Raw genomic sequence first — 21,905 nt, 5'->3', positions numbered from 1 at the left:
TCCACGATCTCACCCGTTCGATCACTACCCAAAGCTCATGACCATAGGTGAGGGCTGGAACGAAGACTGACTGGTAAATTGAGAGCTTTGCCTTCCGGCTCAGTCTTGCCTTCAAGGCTCCTTGAAGGCAAGCCTTGTTGCCTCAAATGAAGGAGTGCAAATAACTCAGAGTGTATTCTGTCTGTCTCATCAAAAAAATTTGAAAAATAGTTTGACGTGTGTTTTTTGCTCATTTCTACCCCATTGGGGCATCCTGACAGACGACCTAGGTGAGGTGAGATTTACCCCATTGTACTATTTTCAAATAGTTATCTCGGTTACAATTTACAATAAGGGTACATTAACCAGTAACTAATGGTGTTCCTCATTTTACTAATATTAGTGAGTATCTTAATTAACCTGTAGACCCTTGATAAATGTTAACAAGAGATTTGTTAAGCTTCTTAATGATTATTATGGTTAGGGTTAGTCAATGCTTATTACTGTATTAACTAATGTTAATAGAGTTAATTAAGGGTTAATTAACTGTTAGGTAATGCTTATTACTGTATTAGCTCATATTAACTAATGTATCCTTATTGTTAAGTGTTGTCGTTATCTCTTCTCACGGGACACAACTTAATTTAAAGACAGACTGTGCTGAAGTTAATTCAGTCACTTTGCCCAACTCTAAAATTTTCCCCTTCTCTCAAAGTCTTGGGATCACACGCAACACTTCTCCACAGCTCCCAAACTTTATTATCTACCCAGGCCAGCCACCGGCCTGACTGACCCTGCAGCCTCCAGCCTGCACCCAGATAAAGACACATCACCCCCAGCCCCTCAAAGCTTCTTTTCTTTCTGCTATCTTGAACCTGTGCGTTACGCTGGACAGGGTTCATTATGGCTCCTCCTGTCCCTATCCCATCATGCCAGCTGGGTCCCTCTTTATACTGACTCTCCAGCTTCTAAACCGTTGGCCATATAAATTAAAAGGAGACTCTGAACTGCCCTCTGTAATATGGGTTTCAGTAGAATTTTTCGTTTTTTTTGTTTTTTTTTAAATTGCAAGATCTACACTTTCACCAACAGCAATGTCCCTATGCAAGACATCTCACCGGTTATAGAATAATCATCTCTTTATCGATATGAAAACAAGTCGGCAGATGCCATTCGGGGGGGGGGGGGGGGAGAGACCATTTCTGTGTCATCAAATTTATTTTCCCTGGGCTTTTGCACTGTGCAGCAGTTAGGAAGAGTCTGTTTTCTTGTTTCTCGGCAGGGATGAGCCGGAGTATTGGTTTACCATCTCAAGCACATTGCAGCAGGAATATCAACAAGATGCTGTTTTGTAAGTATGATGTGTAACAACAGCGCTTTTGACTGTGAATACGTTGCAGGTACTCATCAAAGAGAGGGAGAGAGATAGCACTCCCCTGTGGGAATGCATGGAGTAGTTTAAGGGCAGAGCCCCACAGGTTGTGAGCTCATGGCTCACCGCCTGCCGTACGGCTACCTCATTAGTCAAGGCAGATGCATCCTTTGGATGATATCCCATTATCCATCTATTGAATCCCCCCTTTTCTTCCTCCCATCCCCTTCTTCAACCTTATTTTACTTTGCAAGGTCTTTTTTTCTGCAAGGGCCTGGCCTTCCAGACCATGCTGATGCCTTCTTAAAGCCTGCCATCTTCCCCTCTTTCTCTCCCTCTGTGTCTGTCTTTATGTCTTGCCTTACCTCCATGCACTCCTTAGCTAGCCATTGAGCTGGCAAAATGAGTGGACCTGTTTGCTAAAGGGACATAATGGTGTTATTTCTCTGTTAGTCCGCTGCCTTGGGGGGTAATACAGAGCAGTTAATATGGCAATGTTAAGTCTAGCCTGGTACCCACTGCAGGGCCTACTCGTGATTCATGCCCCTCTCTTTCCCATTACCACTCACACAGATGCTCCCCCCTCCCCTGTCTTGTTGCCAAAAGATATGCTTAGCTAGCCGGGCTGACTCTCCAGCAGACAGGTACCACTTTTCGCCTCATATTAGGATATGACCCTATTCCCAAAATGTGACATTGGCCGTGACATCGCTGAGGCAAGTAATGATGCTCATGTACCTTTTTTTGGACTATACAAACTGTCTGCAGCAGTTAGCCTGGCCTGGTTCTTGCTGCTGAAACCGATGCCATAGTATTCCCACTGACTTTGATAAAGATTTTCGCACCTTAGTTTACTGCCCTGGGCGGCTGTGTTGCTGCATGGGTTGAATTTCTCCGAAGGGTCTGAGGTCCAAGAGTATTTTTTTTGCCCACTTATAAGTCAAGTGTGATATTATTATCCTTGTGCTGAGGTGCTGTTGTTAAAAACAGTCCTTTGTCAGCCCTTACCTCCCTCTGGACTGTTAGTCTGCTCTGGTTCCAGACAAAGAGGTCAGGCTGTGGCCAGTGTCTGCCTAAGACATCTCCAGAGTCTAGCTGGCACTGCCAAGACATGACAGCACTGTCAGCATGCACTAACCTCTCTCTCTCTCTCTCTCTCTCTCTCTCTCTCTCTCTCTCTCTCTCTCTCTCTCTCTCTCTCTCTCTCTCTCTCTCTCTCTCTCTCTCTCTCTCTCTCTCTCTCCCACTGTGTCTGTCTGTCTGTCTGTCTGTCTCTCTCTCCGTGTCTGTCTCTCTCTCTCTCTCTCTCTCTCTGTCCAGCCTTTTCTCTGGCTATTCTTTCTTTCCAGCCTTCTTCCACCTTCCTCCTCTCTTATCGCTCCCTTTTACTTTCTCTGTTCTTTGTCTTTTCTATGTCCTTCTCTCTGATCTGCCCTCCTCTTGTCATTACATGACATCACTCCTTGTGTTGTTTGTGTCTGTGCTTTTGTCTTGCCGTCCTCTCTCTCTCTCTGTCTGTCTCTCTGTGTGTGTCTCTCTCTCTCTCTTTATTCTCAACTGTGTAACAGTCATTGAGTCTTGGCTTATCGTGTTTGCGTTTGCGAGAAATTGCGATGTGTTATGAGGACTCTTTGTGTGCGATGAGGACTCTTTGTGTGCTTGATTTCGTGCCCCACAACAGAAAACTGTCAATGCTGTTTGGAGCATGGGGGAATAAATGGTAGTATTAACATTAACATTTTATTTAACTCCTCTTCTCTCATTTCCGCTTGGATTGTTGTTCCTGTTGCTGCTGCTGCTATTGATGTGTGTGCCTGTCACGTCCTCTAACACTCCCAGCAAGCCTAAATGGGAGAAATTATGGCACGTCCTGATATGTTTCTTACTCATTCTCGTTTTTTTTATGTAGCCAGTTGTTATGCAGTTGTTTTTTGGTTTTTTTTTTATGATTTGTGTTGTTATACAGAATCAATTGTGGCCCAGCCCTGGCCTCATTGTACACTCCTATCAACACCGCACCAGTGGCGGTGTCCTTTACTTCTTTTACTACATCATTTGTTTTGTTATTGCCCACATTTTTGTTTTTTTGTGTGTGATTTGTTGATGTTGTTGTGTTGAATGAGGTGTGCCACCCTGTCTTAGTCTTATCAAGGCGGTGCCGGGGTATCTACAGGGTGTCTGCAGCGGCGCTGTGTTGCGTAAACAGTCTCAACACAGATGGTGCAGCGTGTCTCCACACATGGCAGGTTCGCGGCTGGGGGGGCTCACCTTCCCCTCAGACTGTCATCATCCCTCCCTCCCTCTCTCTCTCTCACATATTCTCTTTTTAATTCAGCCAGCTGCTGGAAAGTGGAAATGAGGACACATAAAATGTTCTGCACCATATAAGAAATGGAAGAGAAAAAAAATCATGCAGGCATGAGCAAACAGAAATTATACATTGGTTTCTGTAAATTTGTTTGTTTTGCCAGGATGTTCCCGTTTACATTGATGCTGAATGAGAAATTGGAAAAATTGAAGTTTGTCTGCCTTTGTATTCAGTCTGAGATTTGTCAGAATATTTTGTCTCAGTTTCATATTAGCAAGATGCATGTTGATTTTTCATTTTGCATTGCTTGTCTGAATACGTTAGCTACACGTCAAGTCAAGTTAAGTTTATTTGTACAGCCCAAATTCATAAGGTAGTCCCAAATGGCTTTACAAGCAGTACAATATACAACAGTATATGACATATGTCACCATCTATCCTTCGACCCTAAACCAGAATGAGGAAAATCTCCACAAGAAAAACCTTACCAGGAAAAAAATATGGGAGAAAACTCAGGAAGAGCAACAGAGGAGGGATCCCTCTTCCAAGACGGACAGACATGCAATAGGTGTCAAATGCACGAAATACATAAAAATAACAGAATTATAATGTAGTTTCATAGATTACACACAGCAAGCATAGAATATAAACAGTTAATGCATAAAATATAGCAAATTTATATGTACTGGGTAATAAACTTGCAAAGAGAGTGCAAGGCAAATTTAGTGAATCTACCATCCAAAACAACATCAGGAACCCCACAGATGCAGTCAAGAGCCGGCAGGACACCGCACCACAAAACCAGCTCTGCTCAGTGGGGTCCTGCAGAGAGAATAGACTTCACATACACATGAGGCGAGGCAGACTTCGACACAGCATTCACAGAGAGAAAGAAGACAAGAGAAGTGATGAGAGTGATGCCGAAGTTGTCATAGCTAAAACAAATAGTGTAAAAGCAATTTCACAGGCGAACAGCACAAACAATAGCATAAATCTCCAGGAGGGTGGGACTGTGACCAAGGGAAGACAGGATGCATCACAAACAGGCACCGAAGTCATCAGGTGGTCGAAAAAGAGAGAGTGATGATCAGGGGTGTAGCACAAAATTCTGAGCCCTATACATAAGCAGTCTCTGTGGGCCCCTTTCCTCTTTTGTCTCTCATGCATCACTTTCACATCATTGTAGCTATGACACTGATAAATGTATGATACTGCGTGCATTACAGTACTAGCTGGCTAGCTAACTCCTACTGTGTTCAGGTAGTCGGAGTTAAGAGTTAGCTAGCTAGCTGCTACCTAGCTGTGGTAGTAGGAGTTAGCTAGCCACCTTTCTTTTAAAAGCTCCTAGCTCACCTTTCTTTTGGAAGAAATTACTCAGTAGTTGTTTTCCCTCATTTTGCCTTCTCTCCCTTTCCTTTTTTTCTTTTCTTTTCTGGAACCCATATTTAGCTTTTTTGGGAAAGACATGAGTCTGTGCTTGTACTTGTATCAGCAGTCACTTGCAACAGGACTAGATGAGCTGCATTGAGAGATGCTCATGAGAGGCAAACCATTTTGCACCTTTTGTAAGGGGTGAGAGGGGCCTCAGAGAGGGGGGCCTCAGAGAGCCTCCACTATTTTCTTTAAGTCCCTCAACTGATGTATTGAGCCAATTTTAACTGAAATTATGACACTAATTACTTAGAAATAAAAATTTCCAAACCAAAACAAACTTTTAATTCAAGGCTTCCCGAGGGCCCCCTTCCCTTCTGGGCCCTGGTAGGTCCTTCCTCTTTTTTCCCAAACTATGACGCCACTGGCGATGATCCATGGTCATCAGACAGTTCATAAAGGAAGAAAGATTGTCCTGGAAAGCGAGAGACTGATATAGAGAGAGAGAGAGAAAAGAGAGAGAGGGGGACAGGTGCACAACATTGGCACACATGTGCTCAGAGATACAAACAGAAGGTTAGAATGGTGCGATACATTCAGAAAGTTTAGGAACATTCTCGTTGGCAGGACAAAACCAAGAGATTACTGTGAAGACCTACAGTTATAAGTACATTCAGACTGAGACCCTCCCAAAAGAGGAGAGTTGTGACAAAGCTCAGAAGGAAGTCAAAATATCAAAGAAACAAGAAAACTAGTTGAAAGCTAATGCGAACATATGGAGTTTTCAGTTTAGATATGAAGGAGTCTACAGAGTCAGATTCTCTGATGGTAGCTGGGAGACTATTCCAAAGAAAGGGTGCATGGTAAGAGAAGGCTCTGTAGCCTGCAGACCTTTTAACTCTAGGGTCAGAGAGGAGAACGGACGGTACAAGAAGGTACATAAGGCTGTATAAAATCTGACAGTTATAAGGGGGCAAGCCCATTAAGTATTGTATAGGTTAAAAGTATCAGTTTAATGTCAGATCTAGCATGAACGGGGAACCAGTGAAGGGAGGCTAGAATCACCATGATATGGTCAAAAAAACAATATATATATATATATATATATATATATATATATATATATATATATATATATATATATATATATATATTAGTTAATATTCTAGCAGAAGCATTTTGAACCAGCTGGCGATTTTTAGCGCTAGGCTGGGGGGGGGGGGGGGGCGGACATTGCAGTATCTAATCTGGATGAAACAAAAGCCAAAAGCATGAATCACGATCTCAACATAAGCCATGGGCAGAAAAGTCTGGATTTTGGCAATGTTTCATAGGTGGAAAAAGGAGGTCTTAGTGAATTCTCTAATATGAAGTTTAAAAGATATGGATTGATCAAAAATAACACAATAACAACAGATTTTTGGCTGCTGAACTTTGGGAGATAACACAGTTGTCAAGAGATACTGTTTCTTGGTCATAAAATTGACTTTGTCTTGCAGGGCCCATAATTAGCATCTTGTTTTTTTCAGAATTAAGTATTTAGAAGTTAGATGATATCCAATTTTCCCTGCAGACAAGCATGCCTCAAGATTTCTGATATCAGAATGACTGTCTGACTTCACAGGTACATAGAGCTGCGTATCATCAGCATAGCAGTGGAAATTTATTTTATATTTCTGTATAATATGGCCAAGAGGAGAGATGTAAATGCAGAATAGCTAAGGACCAAGAACTGAGTCCTAAGGTACTCCATATTTCACTGCAGGGAAACCAGATGTAACATTACTATGTAAGACACTGTTCTATCAGATAAATAAGACTTAAGCCAAGACAGAGCCAGACCCAAAACACCTAGGTAATTCTCAAGGCAGTCCAAAAGTATACCATGATCAGTGGTGTCAAAAGCTGTGCTACTAGGATTAAGCAACAGTAGCACTGATGTGGAATTAGCATCCATTGCAAGAGAAGGTTGTTCACCACTTTTGTGAGCGCAGTTTCAATGGAATGACAGGCTCTAAATGCAGATTGAAATGGTTCAAAGAGATTGGTGGTGGAAAGACAGGCCGAACGTTAATCAGCTACGATGCTTTCTAAAAATTCAGAAATAAAAGGCAGGTTGGAGATGGGAAATTAGATTACTTATTTTGTTTCTAATATCATCAGTTTTATTGCAGACAATTCCAGGAAATCATGGGCAGTAAAAGGGGAGTAGTTAGTAGAAGGTATGCTTAGTTACAGTGTCAAAGAGAAATCTAGGCTTGTGTTTAGTGACATGAATTAGGTGAGAAAAATTTGCTGCTTTAGCTGCTGACACTGCTTGCTTATAACTTAACAGACAGTTGTGCTACACAAGATGAAATATGTTTCGATTCATGCCATTCCCGCTCAAGTTTCATTCAGGCCAGATTAAGAGCACGTGTCTCATCAGTGAATCAGGGTGTTGATTTTCTTTGGTGTCTAATTTTGGTAGTTAGAGGTGCCACAGACTCAAGAAGATTAGAAAGCGTTGCATCGGTAACTAGTAAAGCTATCGACAAAGCCAGTCAGTACAGAGGAAGGAGCCAGGGCCTCTGGCATTCTATCACCAAATCCTATCAGGGTTGATCGGCCGATATGACAAGTGCTGAACACATTGGTGCCACAGCTGCAAGGACAAGAAAATTCCGCCTGAAATTTGATAAGAAAGTGGTCTGACACAGCTGATGAAAGAGAAGAGATGGTCAGATCAGAAACAACTACACCACATGCTAGAATCAGATCAAGAGTGTTGCCCCTGTGATGGGTGGCATCATGCACATACTGAACAAAATCAAAGGTATCAAGAACTGCCGAAAAAAACCTTACCAAGAGGATCGGATGTTTTATTTAGATTGATATTAAAATCACCAAAGATTAAGATACTGTCCGCATGAATATCAAGGTCTGACAAAAATTCCATGAAATAATTTAAGATTTAGGCATGTGGCCCAGGTGGCCAGTTGGTAAAATGGCAGGAGTCCATTAACCTGGACAGAGCTCACAGCTGCCGCAGAGGTAGACATGACTAACACCTCAAAAGATTCAAATTTAGTATCAGATTTTGAGCCAAGATTAAAGATGGAGTTATAAATTAGGGCAACACCCCAGCTTGTTTGGTAGCTCGAGCAGCATGAGCACTAGTGTAGTCAGGCAGTGAGGCATCATTTAGTGGTAAGAAAAAATTTGGTTTCAGCCATGTTTCACATAAGCCAAGCATATCAAAATTATGCTCCAAGATCAAGTCAGTTCCTAGCATCACTTTAATAGACAGTAACCTGATATTGATAAAGCCAGATTTTAGGAGTTGTGTACTACAAGGGTTTGCTGGGAAATGCCTTTGGTTTTGGCTAGCAGTGGATGAGGTAATTTTAATTGGGGCAAGATGTCTAAGGGTAGCAATAAAGGAACTGGGAGGCCTGCATGCATGTCGAGGGAGAGATACAGTTGTGATTGAGTGAGATGAATTGTGATGCACACTGCCACTGCTAGAAGTGGATATAGTAATTAGATTGCTGTGGTTAGCTTTTGGTGTGCAAGAAAACTTGCGCATGACAGGGCAGGGGAAGGAGACAGTCTCAGTCTGATAAACTACACTATCAATATGATGACCTACATTTCAGAGTTGACCTGGCTCAACACATTGACTAATTTAGTAGACTCCAAACATACACTAAAATTGTGCTTAGCAGGTTCCCTAATTGCCTGCAGCCCTGCCATGCCTTTAGTCCCTCGTGTCAAACCTGCTGTAGGCACCTATCTATATTCCTGGATAGAAAGGGGCACCTTCCCCAGTAGAATGGAGGCCATCCACTTTCAGCAGGCTGTGTTTGCCCCAGAAGGAGGGCCAATTATCTAAAAATACAAAACCCTGCTCTTTACAGAACCAAGACAGCCAATGGTTCTGTGAAGCTAGCCTACCATGAATCACATCAGTACCTCTCATGGGCAAAGGACCAGATAGAATTAACTGATACCAACTAATTTTTCTGGCGAGGTCAAAAGTCCTGGCTATGTTTTTCTTTGTGATCTCAGATTGTTTCATCCTAACATCATTGGTACAGACATGAATAACAATGTTTCTAGAACCAGTGTGTGCTTCATGTGCCTCAGTACCCTGTTTCTGCCTATGCGATGCCAGCACCCTAAGATTTACTTCAATGTTGGTAGCTCTGACCCCAGGTAAACAAGGAATAGTGGCTAGCAATGCTAATCTTATCTAGTGGTTAATGGAGTCCCTTATTACAAGTATGTGTTGCTTAGCATTGACAGTTTACCCCCCCCCCCCCCAGGGCTACCACTACCAACAGGGCTGCCAAGCACAGAAAAACAGTTTGTAGTGATGACTGCAAACCGGGCCGCACAATCAGAAATCTGCTCAGGTGTGCGCTCTTTCCCCGTGGGACAAGGATAAACTCCGCATCATCTGCGGACGAGGCTATGCTAACGCTATTGCTAGTAGTTCCACTATCTGGCCTGAGGTCGAAGCTATCTGGAGTGCCCATTATTATGGATCCCACTGCTTTTCTTGGTAAGGCCCACCCTGCATAGCATTCAAGCACTAGGATTGGCTAGTACTCGTTGGCTAGGTTGGTTAGGGTTAGGGTTAGCCAATCAGAAGCAGGGTAAGGTCGGTTCTTCCCGTAACGTGGGTCAGTCTTGCCAAGAAAAGCAGTGGGGTCCATAATAACGCACCTGTAACATCTAGCATAGTGAAAGAAGAGTGCTGTAGCTCACAGACACATCTTTCTAATAAAAACACCCTATCTCAGGGGTTCTCAAACTTATTACTCAAAGGTCCGCATCTGATTTTTATTCAAGGTCAGAAGTCTGAAATGTTTGATTATAACAAAATAGCATATAACTTCTAAGCAACATACTACATTCAGGTTCAAGACAGTCAAGTTGTCAAAATACATTCGAGCTTAGTGGGAGAAATGGCATTGTTTGCCTGCAATCAGTTGCTTGAACCTAGGCACAAAAGGTATGACATCCAGCTAGACACAATGAGCCAAATGTTCATTTCGATGACCTGCCCTACTCTGCCTCTGATTGGCGCTAACCCTAATGAAAACTTGCATACCGGTGGGCTACTTGTTACTGTCATTTATGGTCGCGCTGGTTTCCCTCCTCTCCTCTGCTCTCTGTTTCAATGAGGGCGGGGCTCAGCCCCTCCACACACACACACACACACACACACACACACACACACACACACACACACACACACACACACACACACACACACAGGGAGTGGGGCGGACAAGTGAACCAGGTGAAGATAGTCAATCAAGTTGATGACACCTACACTCGTTGCATTACTGTAAGTGTAGTAAAAGCTACGCACCATACCCAAAGCAAATTCTCCGGTGTAACGTCTTTATGCATGCTCAATAATCCAGGTAAGAAAATCAAAGACAGTTCAATCAATTCACCTGGACACAACATGTATTGACAGATACATTTCATCACTCATCTAAGTGACCACTTCAGTCCAAACTGACTGCAGGTATCCCCACCCTTATAAACAATACAGTGGCATAATGACTGAAACAAACACTCAGTTTCATATGCAAATAGGCGTGACCATTAACTAGAGTTACAATGGCCATCTGTACTATCCGCAGAGGATTTGGGAATTTTTGCAATCACAGCATTGTAAGATGGTGACAGATATACAAAGAGAAGGACAACAGTGGTGATTCTGTATGTGGCAGGTGTTGAGACGCGTATTTTCTAAACACCGCATTTTAGCTGCTTTCAAACCCCAAAAACGCGCTGCGCCAGAAATTGGTGCACCCCAAGGATCAGGTCCCCCGGCAAAAACAGAGCAATATAGTGCACACTGTTAAGTGCCAGGAGGATTGCCATGACTTGTACATTGGGGAAACGAAACAGATGCTGGCCGTGATGACACAGTTCAGGGGAGCTAACATGCCAGGCCAGGACTCCGCAGTCTACACCCATCTACAGGCCAGTGGCCACTCTTTCAAGGATGAGGATGTGCACATCCTTGATAGGGAGGAACGCAGGTTTGAACAGGGAGTCAAAGAGGCCATCTATGTGAAGTGGGAACAATCATCCCTGAACTGGGGGACTGGGGGGGGGGGGGGGGGCTTAAGAGTACATCTGTCACCATCTTACAAGGCTGCGATTGCAAACAATCCCCAATCCTCTGTGAATAGTACAGATTGTAACTCTAATTACTGGTCACACCCATTTGCATATGAAACTGATTGTTGGTTTCGATCATTATGCCACTGTATTGTTTATAAGGGTGGGGATACCTGCGGTCAGTTTAGACTGAAGAGGTCACTTAGATGAGTGATGAAACGTATCTGTCAATAAACGTTGTGTCCAGATGAACTGATTCAACCTTCTTTGATCTTCAGTGTAACATTAATGCTTGAACTCGGCAGCAACAACCAACAAAATGTTACACTTCATAACATACTGTATTCATAATACGAGGGTCCGGGTTGACTCGCCATTCGGTCTGGATGCGGACCAAGGTCCGGAGTTCACCGGAGGTCAGGACGGAGAAGTCCGGCCTGCCCTATCTGAAAGGAGGCCGCGCCTATAGTCCCCGGGTGGGGACTATAGGGAGGACCCCTCTGAAAGGACAGCACAGTTAGCACAAGCCGTAGTGACACTGCAGGTGCATTAACAGTGGCCGGCTAAAAGCTAAGCTAACTGCTAGCTGTGGCTAGGAAAAGGCAAGTAGCAGATAATCTATGAGCTAGCAACATACACACACAACACACGAGATTTAAATTTGTCAAGATACACAAAAAAAAGACAGAAAAGGAGTTACCGATAGAGTGAATACAGTAGAAAAACCAACAATAGGTTACATTAAGACAATGAGTAATAAATAAAGACGATAAAGAAAATGTAACAGAATCTGAGGAGTAGCCGATCCTACACAGTCGATCCCACCTATTAGATCTCACCCAGACGCAGAGGTGAAATCAACAGCTAAAATGAAAACTCCCAATTACGAGGCAAAAATAATTGCCTCTCCTACAAGGATATTGTCCAGGCTCTTGTCTTTCCCAGAATGATCCTAAACATGGTTGGGAAATGGTCTTTTTATTTTTACCACTAGCACTTAAGAGCTATAAGACCAGTACTGCTATGCCCTTGCTGTGAGGGAGGAGTGAAATGGAGGGATGGACTTTGAGGGTGGGAAGATATGAAAGTAACAAGCATAAAAAGAGGAAAAAGTAGGACAGAGAGATGACTGGTTGCCACCACAGCCCTATGACTCAGAAGTGAATGATAAACATATATATATATAATATATATATACTATATATATATATACTATATATATATATACACACACACACACACACACACGTATATATATACATACGTATATATACATATGTGTGTGTGTGTGTATGTGTGTGTGTGTGTGTGTGTGTTCTCTGCGAAGAAACACATAATGCCCATATTCTGTAAAACAACAGTAAAACAGTAATGGCAACATATGACATATTCATTAGTTGACAACATCACAGGTAAATCATCAGTTTGCTTGTATAACCAAGGCTAGTGGGGACTTGCAAGTGTCGACATATTTGGTTACACCGAGGCATGTTTACACCCCAGTCCAGTCAGTCAGGCTTATCGAGAGAGTGAAACTGGAGCCGGGAGATCCTTCCATTGAATGGACTATAGATATGTGAGGATAGGTCAGAGGTCAGGGCTGTGAGCAGCAAGGGGAACTATTCACCTCTTGACCCTTCACCTCACATTTGTGTTCCGCGCCGTGAGGCGTTGCTGCATTTCCAGCTCCTGAATCCGACAACTTTCTGGGCAGAAATGTTCGGCATTGTACCAGACTGGAACAGAATTAAAAAGCGGTCAAAGATAAGTTAGCAGGCACTTTACTAGCAATCCAATCATCATCAATACCCTCAAGATATGGTTTCAACTTAGACAGGACATTGGGTTCAAACATTTTCTTAACATAAATCCTATATGCAATAATCACCTTTTCTCCCCAGCTGGATTAGGCTTTGCATTCTCTCTCTGGCAAAGACAAGTCATTTCTAAATTTAAGGATATGTACATAAACCCAGTGGCGGCTGGTGATAATTTTTTTTTGGGACGGGCACAGTTTTTTTTGGGGGGGGGGTTGGACAAACTGAAGCAGCACTTAGCTCAGCAAAGAAGGTTTGACGTTCCCTTAAATACAGAGGTGTTCTCAAGGTGCTCTTTCAACATTCCATCAAGGGAGGCAACAAAATTCTCCAACCCACAGATTATCCCGGGCTTATCCGAGCTCTCACTCTCATCATGGCCACGCAAAGCCAACCCAAAGGCTCCACAAAATTCAACGGTCTATTATTCTGGACAGGATGAGTCGATTTTTTTTGTCACCTCTTCGTTGTAACCTGTGATGCCCATCCTGTAGCCTTCATCTAGCTGTGCAGCAATGCTGAACCTACCAGAAATATTTAGCCTCACACTATTGTCTAGATAGCTACGGCTACTTTCATGCCGTTAGCATTTTTTTGGGGAGGTGTTTTAGGTCTTGTACCCCCATCGTCCAAAACTCTTCGGTGCCAACACTTTGAAATAGCAAACGGGGAAAGCAATAAAAGGCATTACTTACACATAGGGATGTCATGATATACTCTTAAATCATTTCCGTTTCTTTCCGTTCTTGCTTTGTCTGCATCCCCCAACACCCCCCCTCCAACACACACACACACGACTGATGTGATGTTGTGACGCAGTAACTAGCTAGTGTGGTGATCCTCCAAATTATGTTGTTATAAATAATATGAAATAATTTTCTGGCTATCAGTTTGTTCTCACTTACCTCCACACACCCACCAGTCCTGTCAACCAGTGTTAAGGCTCTGATGTACCTGCTTTATGATGAGTCGCACAAGTCAGTATGGCGACTGACGCCAGCGAGTAAAGAGCAGGGAGATGTCAGACCTCCAATTCGTCAGCCCATCCAGGCCTTTGCACCATGTTAAGCCTGTGATTGTGTGTCCTTGTGAAAGATCGTCTCCTCACGTCAACTTAACAAATCCGTCAAGGATCTGACAGCCAAACATCTCCGGAGACTCAACAACAGCTTAATATCACTCACCACGGTAGCCGTGAGTCGGAGAAAACCAGGTGACCTCTTGAAAACCACTGGGAAGACTGCACTTTTGCAAGCTTTGATGACTTATAACATAAATTCAGCCTTCCTCGGTCCAGCTTTGGTATTTTATTTATTTATTTATAAGTCTGCCACTTGCTTCAGTGCCATTACCCCAACTTTCCAAACATATCTTCAGTTTCAGTCTTCGATGATACGCTCGAGATCCCTTTTAATTCAAAAAGGCTCATCTCAAGAAGAAGTGATTGTATAGCTTCTCTTAAACCATAACCCTAGCGAAGAGTAGGGTGGACTGGGTGGGCGAGCCAGGGGAGGACATGGAAGCGGACATATAGAAACGGTGCTCCACAAAGAGTGAATGACAGCACTTCTTGTGCAAGACTGAGCATAATACAATGCAAAGTTCTACATCGAGCTCATTTCTCCAAAGCAAGACTAAGTAAAATATTCTCTTATTCAGATGCAAGTTGCGACAGCTGTCGTAATACCCCTGCCAACTTAATCCATATGTTCGGGTCATGTCCTGCCCTGGCAACTTACTGTCTGTAGTCTTTTTTTTTTGTTCTTATTTAGTGTAAAGCGTCCTTGGGTTCCTTGAAAGGCACCATACAAAACTAAGCTCTTGTTGTTTAAAACACTATCGGAGGCACTTAATATTGATTTCCAACCCAATACAGCAGCAGCCATATTTGGTATCACAGATATAAGACATTCTACAATAAGGAAAACACATAAAAAACATCATTGCTTTTACAACACTGCTTGCCCACAGAAGAATATTATTATACTGGAAATGAACAAATCCACCTAAGGCGTCTATGAGGTTGAGTGACCTGATGCAATTCACACATTTGGAGAAGATGAAATACTCACTTAGGTGGTCCAGGGACAAGCTCCTCTCCATCGGCGGCACAGTGGCCCAGTGGTTAGTACTGCTGCCTCACAGCAAGAAGGTCCTGAGTTCGAACCCCAGGCCATCCCAGGTACTTTCTGTATGGAGTTTGCATGTTCTCCCTGTGTCTGCATGGGTTTCCTCCGGGTGCCCCCCCCCCCCATCAAAAGACATGCATGTTAGGGTAAATACTCCTGTCTGTGCCCCTGAGCGAGGCAATGGAAAGAAGAACTGGAGTTGGTCCCCAGGCACTGCAGCTGCCCACTGCTCCTATACTATAGGATGGGTTAAAGTGGTGTGTGTGTGTGTGTGTGTGTGTGTGTGTGTGTGTGTGTGTGTGTGTGTGTGTGTGTATATGTCATGGGGATGCTGGAGCCTATCCCAGCAGTCATTGGGCGGCAGGTGGGGAGACACCCTGGACAGGCCATCACACAGGGCCGACATACACACACACATGCACAGATTCATACCTGCGGCAATTTAGTATGGCCAATTCCCTTGACCTACATGTCTTTGGACTGTGGGAGGAAACCGGAGCACCCGGAGGAAACCCACACAGACATGGGGAGAACATGCAAACTCCACACAGAGGACGACCCGGAACGACCTCCAAGGTTGTACTACCCCAGCCCGGGGCTCAAACCCAGGACCTTCTTGCTGTGAGGTGACCACGCTAACCACTGCGCCATCATACTGCCCATATATATTTTTATTTATTAAGATAGATGTAGGAGAAAAACTTTAATACATAGCAGAACAAGTTTGTTTCGTGCGTCACACACTCATCAGCTGCCAGTGTGGTTAAACAAGGAAGAAAAAACATACACAGTCAATAGATACTACGTTGCCCCGCATCACGCCCCTAGTTACGGTGCACAGCAACCAATGGGGGGACAGAAAACATTTGAAAAATTCTGAAAAATAACCTCAGAAACATTACAACCAATGGGGTGGGGGTTGGGCCTTGTTTTGACAAAGCCCACCCCATTGGTTGTATTTTATGTATCTATCTATCTATCTGTCTATCTATAGACAAAAAATATGAACAAGGTCACATTTAGCCGTACACAATGTCATATAGCCGTACACAATGGCATATAGCCATACACAATGGCATATATATATATACATACACACATATGTATATACACATATATATATACATACATACATACATACATATACATACACATACATAAACATACATACATACATACATACATACATACATACATACATACATACATACATACATACATACATACATACATACATACATACACACATACACACACATATATACACACACACACACACACACACACACACACACACACACACACACACATATATATATATATATATTATGCCATTGTGACCTTGTTCATATATGTATACAGTGCATCCGGAAAGTATTCACACCCCTTCACTTTCCCACATTTTGTTATGTTGCAGCCTTATTCCAAAATGGATTAAATTCCTTTTTCTCTCATCAATCTACACACAATAACCCATAATGACAAAGCGAAAAAGGTTTGTAGAAATTTTTGCAATTTATTCAAAATAAAAAACTGAAATATTGCATGTACATAAGTATTCACACCTTTACTCAGTACTTGGTTGAGGCACCCTTGGCAGCGATTACAGGCTACAAGCTTGGCACACCTATATTTGGGGTATTTCTCCCATTCTTCTCTGCAGATCCTCTCGAGCTCTGTAAGGTTAGATGGGGAGCGTCGCTGCACAGCTATTTCCAGGTCTTTCCAGAGATGTTCAATGGGGTTCAAGTCTGGGCTCTGGCTGGGCCACCAAGGACATTCACGAGACTTGTCTCGAAGCCACTCCTTCGTTGTCTTGGCTGTGTGCTTAGTGGTCGTTGTTGTGTTGAAGGGTAAGCATTCGCCCAGTCTGAGGTCCTGAGCGCTCTGGAGCAGGTTCTTCATCACGGATCTCTCTGTACTTTGCTCCATTCATCTTTCCGTCAGTCCTGACTAGTCTCCCAGTTCCTGCCGCTGAAAAACATCCCCACAGCATGATGCTGCCACCACCATGCTTCACTGTAGTGATGGTATTAGCAAGGTGATGAGAGGTGCCTGGTTTCCTCCAGACGTGACGTTGGCATTCAGGCCAAAGAGTTCAATCTTGGTTTCATCAGACCAGAGAATCTTGTTTTTCATGGTCTGAGAGTCCTTTAGGTGCTTTCTGGCAAAACTCCAAGCGGGCTGTCATGTGCCTTTTACTGAGCAGAGGCTTCTGTCTGGCCACTCTACCATAAAGGCCTGATTGGTGGAGTGCTGCAGAGATGGTTGTCCTTCTGGAAGGTTCTCCCATCTCCACAGAGGAACGCTGGAGCTCTGTCAGAGTGACCATCGGGTTCTTGGTCAACTCCCTGACCCAGGCCCTTCTCCCCCGATTGCTCAGTTTGGCTGGGCGGCCAGCACTAGGAAGAGTCCTGGTGGATCCAAACTTCTTCCATTTACGAACGATGGAGACCACTGTGCTTTTCGGGACCTTCAAAGCTGTAGACATTTTTTGTACCCTTCCCCAGATCCGTGCCTCGATACAATCCTGTCTTGGAGGTCCACAGACAATTCCTTTGACGTCATGGCTTGGTTTCTGCTCTGACATGCACTGTCAACAGTGGGACCTTATATAGACAGGGTGTGTGCCTTTCCAAATCATGTCCAATCCATTGAATTTTACTACGGGTGGACTCCAATCAAGATGTAGAAACATCTCAAGGATGGTCAATGGAAACAGGATGAACCTGAGCTAAATTTTGAGTGTCATAGCAAAGGGTGTGAATACTTACGTACATGCAATATTTCAGTTTTTTATTTTGAATAAATTTGCAAAAATTTCTACAAAACCTTTTCACTTTGTCATTATGGGGTATTTGTGTTGTAGATTGATGAGAGAAAAAAGGAATTTAATCCATTTTGGATAAGGCTGTAACATAACAAAATGTGGGGAAAGTTGAAGGGGTGTGAATACTTTCCGGATGCACTGTATATATATATATATATATATATGCCATTGTGACCTTGTTCATATATATATACACTACCGTTCAAAAGTTTGGGATCACCCAAACAATTTCGTGTTTTCCATGAAAAGTCACACTTATTCACCACCATATGTTGTGAAATGAATAGAAAATAGAGTCAAGACATTGACAAGGTTAGAAATAATGATTTGTATTTGAAATAAGATTTTTTTTACATCAAACTTTGCTTTCGTCAAAGAATCCTCCATTTGCAGCAATTACAGCATTGCAGACCTTTGGCATTCTAGCTGTTAATTTGTTGAGGTAATCTGGAGAAATTGCATCCCCACGCTTCCAGAAGCAGCTCCCACAAGTTGGATTGGTTGGATGGGCACTTCTTTGAGCAGATTGAGTTTCTGGAGCATCACATTTGTGGGTCAATTAAACGCTCAAAATGGCCAGAAAAAGAGACTTTCATCTGAAACTCGACAGTCTATTCTTGTTCTTAGAAATGAAGGCTATTCCATGCGAGAAATTGCTAAGAAATTGAAGATTTCCTACACCGGTGTGTACTACTCCCTTCAGAGGACAGCACAAACAGGCTCTAACAGGTACTATTTAATGAAGATGCCAGTTGGGGACCTGTGAGGCGTCTGTTTCTCAAACTAGAGACTCTAATGTACTTATCTTCTTGCTCAGTTGTGCAACGCGGCCTTCGCCACTTCTTTTTCTACTCTGGTTAGAGCCTGTTTGTGCTGTCCTCTGAAGGGAGTAGTACACACCGGTGTAGGAAATCTTCAATTTCTTAGCAATTTCTCGCATGGAATAGCCTTCATTTCTAAGAACAAGAATAGACTGTCGAGTTTCAGATGAAAGTTCTCTTTTTCTGGCCATTTTCAGAGTTTTAATTGACCCCACAAATGTGATGCTCCAGAAACTCAATCTGCTCAAAGAAGTGCCCATCCAACCAATCCAACTTGTGGGAGCTGCTTCTGGAAGCGTGGGTGCAATTTCTCCAGATTACCTCAACAAATTAACAGCTAGAATGCCAAAGGTCTGCAATGCTGTAATTGCTGCAAATGGAGGATTCTTTGACGAAAGCAAAGTTTGATGTAAAAAAAAAATCTTATTTCAAATACAAATCATTATTTCTAACCTTGTCAATGTCTTGACTCTATTTTCTATTCATTTCACAACATATGGTGGTGAATAAGTGTGACTTTTCATGGAAAACACAAAATTGTTTGGGTGATCCCAAACTTTTGAACGGTAGTGTATATATATATGCCATTGTGACCTTGTTCATATATATATATATATATATATATATATATATATATATATATATATATATATATATATATATATATATATATATATATATATATATATATGCCATTGTGACCTTGTTCATATATATATACACTCACCGGCCACTTTATTAGGCACACACCTGTCCAACTGCTCGTTAACGCAAATTTCTAATCAGCCAATCACATGGCAGCAACTCAATGCATTTAGACATGTAGACATGGTCAAGACGATCTGCTGCAGTTCAAACCGAGCATCAGAATGGGGAAGAAAGGTGATTTAAGTGACTTTGAACGTGGCATGGTTTGCCAGACGGGCTGGTCTGAGTATTTCAGAAACTGCTGATCTACTGGGATTTTCACGCACAACCATCTCTAGGGTTTACAGAGAATGGTCCGAAAAAGAGAAAATATCCAGTGAGCGGCAGTTCTGTGGGCGAAAATGCCTTGTTGATGCCAGAGGTCAGAGGAGAATGGCCCGACTGGTTCAAGCTGATAGAAAGGCAACAGTAACTCAAATAACCACTCATTACAACCGAGGTAGTATGCAGAAGAGCATCTCTGAACGCACAACACGTCGAACCTTGAGGCAGATGGGCTACAGCAGCAGAAGACCACACCGGGTGCCACTCCTGTCAGCTAAGAACAGGAAACTGAGGCTACAATTCGCACAGGCTCACCAAAATTGGACAATAGAAGATTGGAAAAACGTTGCCTGGTCTGATGAGTCTCGATTTCTGCTGCGACATTCGGATGGTAGGGTCAGAATTTGGCGTCAACAACATGAAAGTATGGATCCATCCTGCCTTGTATCAATGGTTCAGGTTGGTGGTGGTGGTGTAATGGTGTGGGGAATATTTTCTTGGCACACTTTGGGCCCCTTAGTACCAATTGAGCATCGTGTCAACGCCACAGCCTACCTGAGTATTGTTGCTGACCATGTCCATCCCTTTATGACCACTGTGTTCCCATCTTCTGATGGCTACTTCCAGCAGGATAACGCGCCATGTCATAAAGCTCGAATCATCTCAGACTGGTTTCTTGAACATGACAATGAGTTCACTGTACTCAAATGGCCTCCACAGTCACCAGATCTCAATCCAATAGAGCACCTTTGGGATGTGGTGGACCGGGAGATTCACATCATGGATGTGCAGCCGACAAATCTGCAGCAACTGCGTGATGCTATCATGTCAATATGGACCAAACTCTCTGAGGAATGTTTCCAGTACCTTGTAGAATCTATGCCACGAAGGATTAAGGCAGTTCTGAAGGCAAAAGGGGGTCCAACCTGGTACTAGCAAGGTGTACCTAATAAAGTGGCCAGTGAGTGTATATATATATATATATATATATATATCAACACGGATACAGGAAAAAAGATTTTAATGCCTAGCAGTACAGGCCTGTTTCATGCATCTCGCACTCATCAGCAGCTATATACTTGAAATATATATATATATATATATATATATATATATATACACTCACCGGCCACTTTATTAGGCACACCTGTCCAGCTGCTCATTAATGCAAATTTCTAATCAGCCAATCACATGGCAGCAACTCAATGCATTTAGGCATGTAGACATGGTCAAGTCGATCTGCTGCAGTTTAAACCGAGCATCAGAATGGGGAAGAAAGGTGATTTAAGTGACTTTGAACGTGGCATGGTTGTTGGTGCCAGACGGGCTGGTCTGAGTATTTCAGAAACTGCTGATCTACTGGGGTTTTCACGCACAACCATCTCTAGGGTTTACAGAGAATGGTCCGAAAAAGAGAAAATATCCAGTGAGCGGCAGTCCTGTGGGCAAAAATGCCTTGTTGATGCCAGAGGTCAGAGGAGAATGGCCAGACTGGTTCGAGCTGATAGAAAGGCAACAGTAACTCAAATAACCACTCATTACAACCGAGGTATGCAGAAGAGCATCTCTGAACGCACAACACGTTGAACCTTGAGGCAGATGGGCTACAGCAGCAGAAGACCACACCGGGTGCCACTCCCGTCAGCTAGGAACAGGAAACTGAGGCTACAATTCGCACAGGCTCATCAAAATTGGACAATAGAAGATTGGAAAAACGTTGCCTGGTCTGATGAGTCTCAATTTCTGCTGCGACATTCGGATGGTAGGGTCAGAATTTGGCGTCAACAACATGAAAGCATGGATCAATCCTGCCTTGTATCAACGCTTCAGGCTGGTGGTGGTGGTGTAATGGTGTGGGGGATATTTTCTTGGCACACTTTGGGCCCCTTAGTACCAATTGAGCATCGTGTCAATGCCACAGCCTACCTGAGTATTGTTGCTGACCATGTCCATCCCTTTATGACCACAGTGTTCCCATCTTCTGATGGCTACTTCCAGCAGGATAACGCGCCATGTCATAAAGCTTGAATCATTTCAGACTGGTTTCTTGAACATGACAATGAGTTCACTGTACTCAAATGGCCTCCACAGTCACCAGATCTCAATCCAATAGAGCACCTTTGGGGTGTGGTGGACCGGGAGAGTCGCATCATGGATGTGCAGCCGACAAATCTGCA

This window comes from Lampris incognitus, chromosome 1 (assembly GCF_029633865.1).
Source record: "Lampris incognitus isolate fLamInc1 chromosome 1, fLamInc1.hap2, whole genome shotgun sequence".
Classification (NCBI taxonomy): Eukaryota; Metazoa; Chordata; class Actinopteri; order Lampriformes; family Lampridae; genus Lampris; species Lampris incognitus.
Note: the sequence above shows the minus strand (reverse complement) of the source record.